The following is a 7,948-nucleotide window of genomic DNA, read 5'->3' as shown; positions in this document are numbered from 1 at the left end:
TGTATCAACTTGAGAAACTGCATTGCTTTTTTTGGTGCTTGGTGCTTGATAAATCTAATTTTGTTGTGAAATGAATATCAAATAATAAAGTATTGAAATTCCTACTGTACTAAAATAATAAAGGGAATGGTTTGGATCGTGTTTCACAAGAAATGTAGATAGTTAATTCTAATTTTAGGATTGAATTATTTGAACATGGAGTTTAGGTTTTAATTGCTAAATTTAAGGACAGAAAAACAGTCGCAATCGATAGAATTGAAAATTTTATAGACTATGAACATGAATGAAATAATAAACAACATAAAGGTATGCAATTAACAACGATAAAAGAAATACTAAGCTAACTCACATGCATCAACTAGAAAATCATTGAAATTATTCTACGATTACAACCCAATTCATGCAATTGTTAAGTGAACAACCACGACTTGTCTACTCTACTACATTAAAGAAATCCAACATGAAAGAAGAATTGAAACCACTAAAATCATTGATCAACAATCATAAAACAATAGGAATTCAATTCTAAACATAAGGAAATGAACCTGTCAATCTTCCAATAGCTAGATCTAGAGAAAATGAAATCATGGTTCAACAATGGAGGAATCTACGGATCTAATTCATGCTTACAATCCAAGCTAGGGCATCCCAAAGCTTGTGCCGGATCGGATCTGGTATGAGGAAGAATAACGACGGATGGAAACTCAGTTGGGCTGATCGGAGGAGATCAAGGCTGAGGATCACTGATGGAATCAAAGGAAGAAGGAAAATCCCTTAATTCCTAAAGGTGGTTTGCATTGTGGATGATTGGCGATTAGAGGCATCGGTGGATCATATGGTGAAGTTGGTGGCCAGAGCTTCAATGGATGCGGAAATGAAGATGGACGAAGTAGGACAACCTCTTGACCTCGGTTAATGAGAAGGATGGAGCTCTAGAGGCCGATGATGGAGGCACAATCCTCTATTCTGTACACGCCTCTTCCCTTTATCAAAATTGTGATCGATGGCACTGTAGCTTCTCATTTCTTTTGAATATGTTCCATTCTCTAGATCTGATCCAATGGTGGAAGTTACTCTAAATCCGGTCCAAAGACATTAATCTTCATCAAGAGTCCTGATCTACTTTTGCGTGTAATGAATGACTCAAATATCTTTAGATCTTGGATGGATGGTCCAGATTGTTCTAGAGCTTGATCTTCTCATTTAAATCCAGATTTGAGCTCAATTTGGTCCTATCTAAATCAGATCCATGATTCTATTCTTTGATGCCTACAAAGAATACATTTGAATTTTAGCATCAAATACCACAAATACAATATAATTTGTAATTAAGTCAAAAAATAAATGCAAGTTATTAAATGTGATATAAGCATGAAATTAATACATAAGAAGATAAAAAAAAGTATGCATATATGAGTAAAATATCGTGACAAAATGATAGTTATCAATTCCCCCCACTTATTCTTGCACGTTCTAAGCAAGCAAACAAAATTAAGAAACAAAATAAAAATCATCTCCCTAACACCTTCCCTAGCAATACCTCGAAGATAATAAAAATAAATTATCTAGGTCTATCAAATTTAACATGATCAAAACATTCATGAATCCACACATTACACTAGTCAACATATATGGTGATTGATCCGGTGGTGAAGGAGGGGGCCCAACCGTACAGTGGTCAATGACACGTGGAAGTCAAAGTCAAGATGGGCAGACCCATGTTTTGGCCGAGCGGGGAGGTCACCTCGCCGATCGGCCTTAATAGCGCCCAAGCTGGCGCGAAGACAACTCGATCACAGGTCGGGTTTCCGATGCTTAGAGGATTTCGTATAAAAGAGGCGATGCGCCGACCGACAAGTCCGCTCGGCCGAACTACCAAACGACTAAGGCTGCATGCCCGTCCGAGTATGCGACCGAGCGGCTCACCCGCTCGTCCTAGTAACAGATGAGAGAGAAGAGGACAAAATAGACAGCTGGCGATATCCTTCTCGAGACATGCGCCGTCGATAGACAGCATGGTCGGCGACCAGACCGGACAGAAGATCGTACGATGGAAGTTTCCACTGTCATGTTGGAATCTACATCATCCCTAATTCCTGTTAGTTAGAGCCCTAGAGCCAATCATTTGATGATTGTTTGGACTCATGTATATCATATTCTTATATTAATAAAGGCAATAGTTTGGTTATTATGCTTATTTGTTTTAGTGCCAAATAAACTAAGTATAGTAACGTCCTTGAGTAGATCGTTCTTACCTATATCAATCGGTTGGTTGAATCGATAGTGAGATGATATAGGGAACACTACTCTTAATCATTCCTAGTCGAGTATTAACATTCAGGGACGATGTTAATGCAATAAGACTAGCATGTAGGTCAACTCGATGACTTGATCTCACAAGTCATGGATATGGAGATATCAAGTTGACACATGGGTATATATTGGAGAATGTATACTGAATGACCCGCCATGAGAAAGTATCATGGATCGTTATATGAGTGTCATATACTTTCTCATGTGGCTATTAGTATGACTATTAGTCCTTAGACCTGAAGTCACCATGGATCCCTACATAAGGAGTTATGTACTTTGGTTTCGTCAAACGTCACCCGTAACTGGATGGACTATAAAGGCGATTACTGGGTTATAACGAATTATGCAGAGGGATGTGAGTGATGTAGATGGGATCTATCCCTCCCATATGACGGGAGCGACATCGCTATTCTTGATAGAGTGAGACCACTAAGTGCATGGCCATGCCCAAATGAGTCAACATTAGATGTTGAGCTCATTTGATCGAGTGCGTCTACTTGGAGTTCAAGATTTAGATTGATTAGAGGATGACACGGTCTATGCCTCATATTGATCAATCTAGATGTCTAGGATAGAAGGGCAATGTCACATATTGTGAGGAGTCACAATTAGTAGTCACAAGGTGATGTTGGATCTTAACATTTCTTGTAACTTGGGTAGCAATGATGTATTGCTAGATGCCGCTCATTGCTTATGTTTCTAAAAGAGTTTAGAAACATTGCCAACGTTACAAGAACCTATTGGGTCACACACAAAGAACATGTGGATGGAGATTAGGTTCATATGATGAACCAATTGGATTAGGTTCATATGATGCACCAAAGATTGGATTCAAAATTAGACTTATTGAGTTAGACTCAATTAGATTCAAATGTTGAATGAGTCTAATTTAAATTTGATTCATTGGGTCAATTTATATTAATGAATTAGATTCATTAAATTAAAATTGACTTGAATCAAAGATTGGATTTAACTCAACAAGGAAGAGAATTGGTCAAGTTTGACTTGACCAAATGGAAGTTGAAACATCAAGTTTGACTTGATGTCTTGCCACATCATCATGAAGGTTGACTCATCCTACTTGGCATGACCAACCTAGCCACATCATTAGCCATATCACCACCTCATAATGGTATGCCACCTCATTGGAGGTTACACATCCAATTGGTTTTAATGTGGCCGGCCACATTAATGAGGGGCTTTATGGTGTGGCCGGCCACACATTAGATGGTGTGGAGGTTTTTGTTTTGGGGATTGATGTGGTGTCATTATTCCTTCTTCTTCCTTGGGTTCCCCTCTCCTCTTGAGTTGCTGTGGTCGTGGCTATCATGGTGAGGAGAAGGTGTGAGTTAAGTCCAAGACAATAAGAGAGTGTGAAGGTCACAAAGGAGAAGACTACTAGAGGAGTGGTGAGATTCTTCTTGTTTTCTCTTCTTTTCTCTTCTTTCCAATCCCATCCGAGAGCATCTAGAGAGTGCTAGCACACTTGTGGTGCTCTCTCTTCCATCCTTGAGAGTTAGAGAATCCTCCTTGTTCATGTGGATACCGAGAGAGGATTGTCTACGTTGACAATCTTGAGTTCCGACGATTTTGGACCTTGCGGGATTGCGAAAGGCACGCTACAAGGGTAAACATTTTTCCTCGTAGATCTAAGTAGTAGATCAGTTCGTGAACTCGTACAAGAAATAGTTTTTTGAATTTTGTATACGAATCTTTGCACGGATCTACGGCTTTGGGTCCTTCGGGGTTTCCGCGACACAATGGTATCAGAGCCACGTGCAAAGACTTGTACGAGTTAGTTTTTGGTTTTTGGAAAACAAAAAGCTTCTGTGATTTTCTGTAAAAATTCAATTTTTATGTTTTTATGGGTAATTTTTCCTTATAGGCGAAGCACAAGTGTCTCGGCACTTGTAGGCTTCGGCTATCGGGAAGAATTTTCCCAAACGGCTTCGTTTCGACCCAAAATCTTTTGGGACAGCGGACTCGGGTGCCTTTAGATCGCAACGGAGCAACTCACGATGGTTAGATCGTGGGTAGGGGCGCTGCCCCTAACCCCGCAAGGGGATTTGCTCCGCGATCGCACCCGAAATCGCTAAAAACGAACCCGCCGGGAAGATTTTTCCGAAACGGCAATGTCTCGACCCAAATCGTTTTGGGACAGCGGGTTTAGGCGCTGTTGGATCGCAAAGGAACCCTCGCGATGGTTAGATCGCGGGTAGTGCGCCCGAAACCGCTAACCGGGACCGCCGGGAAATTTTACTTGTAAAATTGTAAAAAATTATTTTTAAAATTACAGAAAATAAGAAAATATATAATTTTGAATTATATATTAATTTTGTGATAGTCATGGCCCAAAACCCAATATGATTGGTTGTGTTATAATTCATAATACGGCCTGCGTGCCGTGATGTGTTTTCGCGTGTTGTATTTATTTTATTATTCGCGACCTGCGCGTCGTGCCTCGTCTTTTGTTCTTGTTGTAAATTAGATTTAGACTCGAATGTAACTCGAGTTTCAAATTGTAATGTACAAATTGGAGCGGTGGAGGGTCCACACGAGACGGAGTTCCGAGGCGGGCACGAGCAACACAAGGTGGTCAAAGGGAGGAGCTTGGAGAAGCTGTTGACCCTAGGTTGACCATTCGATCTTCTCATTGGCTTGAGAAGATCGTAGTAGGGCCATGACTAAATCACAAATAGATTAATTAATTAATTATTATGTATCTGATGCATGTTTAATAGTTAATTAATTAATTAGTGCCTTAACGATTAGATTAGATCTAAGTCGTGCACATGATGCACCCTTGCGATTAGATTAGATCTAAGTCATGCACAAGATGCATCCTTCTCGATTAGATTAGATCTAGATCAAACCAACTCTAAATGCCTAACCGTGTCATGATATCTATCACTACCTCGATCACATGTATTGTTGAATCTGCCAAACGAGCAATACATATTATCTTGGTAGGGTACGGAGGGACAATCTTGGTCCCGCTTATCAACGCATGGGTGAATACAAACTCAATTAGATTGAGTATTCCTAGTTACTCGTTGGATCGAGTCAACTATAGGCATTATTCCAACGGTTGAAAAGATAGGTCAAAATCACATCTATATTAACTCTCGACAGCCAAAGCTAACTCGAGTTTTAATATAAATGCAGATATTGATTCTATAAACAAGAGTTGCATAAAGATGTAATTGGTAATCGTTACCTACCGATAGCCTTGGGCGTATTAGCCAAAGCTAACTCAAGGGTTAGTATGATGTGGATCTTGTCCCACATTAATTATAGAATTCAGTGGGAGCATCATTTAATTAAAAGGCCTAATTAAATGATTACTAGAATATGATGTTTATTTATTTTCTGCATTTTTCTGTTGTAGATAACCATAACGTCGAATACGAACGCTTTCTCCCTGTGTTCTGTCCTTGAGAAGGACAAGCTCAACGGAGTAAATTTCCTGGACTGGTACAAGAACTTGAGAATAGTTCTTACCCAAGAACATAAACTGTACGTTCTGGAGCAGCCCATTCCGGAGGCTCCTCCTGCCAATGCCACGCGAGTAGACACAGATACTTACAAGAAGCATCAAGATGACGCATTAGGTGTGTCCTGTCTAATGCTCGCGACCATGAACTCTGAGCTTCAGAAGCAACATGAGTTGATGGGCGCTTACGATATGGTTGAACATCTTCATCAACTGTATCAAGGACAAGCGAGGCATGAGAGATTTGAGATCGCAAGGGCACTATTTCAGTGCAAGATGTCAGATGGGGCTCCCGTAGGCCCATATGTACTCAAAATGATTGGGTACATAGAAAACCTACAGAGGTTGGGGTTCCCGCTTGGCCAAGAGCTGGCCACTGACCTAATCTTGCAATCCTTGCCAGATAGCTATAGTCAATTTGTTCTAAAATACAACATGAACGAAATTGACAAGCCACTGCCCGAGCTGCTTAGCATGTTAAGAACTGCTGAGCTCAACCTTAAGAAGGTTAAGCCCATTCGATGCACAAGGGCAAGGGCAAGCCCAAAGGTAAGGGAAAGTCCCAAACCAAGGGCAAAGGCAAGGCACTGAAGCCTGGAGGAGGGGTCGCCAAGGATGCTACCTGCTTCCACTGCGGTCAAACCGAGCACTGGAAGAGGAACTGCAAGGTATACTTGGAGAATCTTAAGAAGAAGCAAAGTGACACTTCCACTTCAGGTATATATGTTATAGAAGTCAATCTATCTATTTCTACATCTTGGGTATTAGATACTGGATGTGCTTCTCACATTTGTATTGATGTGCAGGCGCTGAGAAATAGCAGGGCATTGACAAAGGGCGAGGTGGACCTACGAGAAGGCAATGGAGCACGGGTTGCTGCTGTTGCTGTAGGGATTTACTTTCTATCTCTGCCCTCTGAGCTTGTACTAGAGTTAGTCGATTGTTGTTATGTGCCTGCTCTTACTAAGAACATAGTTTCAGTTTCTTGTTTAGACAAGAAAGGATACTCTTTTATAATAAAAGACAAATGTTGTTCTGTTTATTTGAAAGATATGTTCTATTGTAGTGCACCACTAATAAATGGACTCTATATTCTAGACCTTGAGAGCCCTATCTATAACATTAATACCAAGAGGTTCAAGTCAAAAGACATGAACCAAACATACCTCTGGCACTGTCGCTTAGGTCATGACAAGCGCTTATGGTATGATGGACTCATTTGATTTAGAATCATATGAGATATGCGAGTCATGCCTACGAGGCAAGATGACCAAGACCCCCTTTAGTGGGCCTAGTGAGAGAGCAACTGATTTGTTAGGACTCATACATAGTGATGTATGTGGCCCTTTCAATGTCGCTGCTAGAGGTGGTTATAGATACTTCATCACATTTACTGATGACTTCAGTAGATACAATTATGTGTACCTGATGACACATAAATCTGAATCCTTTGAAAAGTTCAAAGAATTCAAGAATGAAGAAACCAGGTTGGCAAGAGTATTAAAATACTTCGATCAGATCGAGGTGGTGAATACTTAAGCCATGAGTTTCGTGACTATCTAGTTGAGTGTGGGATCCTATCCCAACTCACTCCTCCTGGAACACCACAGTGGAATGGTGTATCCGAAAGGAGGAATCGTACCCTATTAGATATGGTACGGTCTATGATGAGTCACACAGATCTTCCGACATACCTCTGGGGTTATGCTCTAGACACGGCAGCTTTCATTCTCAACCGAGTTCCATCCAAGGCCGTGATGAAGACACCATATAGGATATGGACTGGGAGAGATGCCCAGGTGTCTTTCATGAGGATTTGGGGTTGTGAGGCTTACGTACGACGTCAAGTCTCAGACAAGTTAGGACCCAAATCCGACAAGTGCTATTTCATTGGATATCCCAAGGAAACTAAGGGATATTACTTCTACATTCCCAGTCAGCACAAGGTAGTTGTGGCAAAGACTGGGGTCTTTCTAGAAAGGGACTTTGTTTCTAGAAAGACTAGTGGGAGTACCTTTGATCTTGAAGAAGTTCAAGATGCGAACGATAGCACTGGAGCCTCGATGGAAGTTGAACTGGAACCACAAAGTGTTGTGGATGATATTGTTCCACAAGGAGTTGAGGAACAACAACCAGTTCAAG

This window comes from Zingiber officinale, chromosome 10B, assembly GCF_018446385.1.
Source record: "Zingiber officinale cultivar Zhangliang chromosome 10B, Zo_v1.1, whole genome shotgun sequence".
NCBI classification, from domain to species: Eukaryota; Viridiplantae; Streptophyta; class Magnoliopsida; order Zingiberales; family Zingiberaceae; genus Zingiber; species Zingiber officinale.
This window is presented reverse-complemented; position numbering follows the sequence as displayed.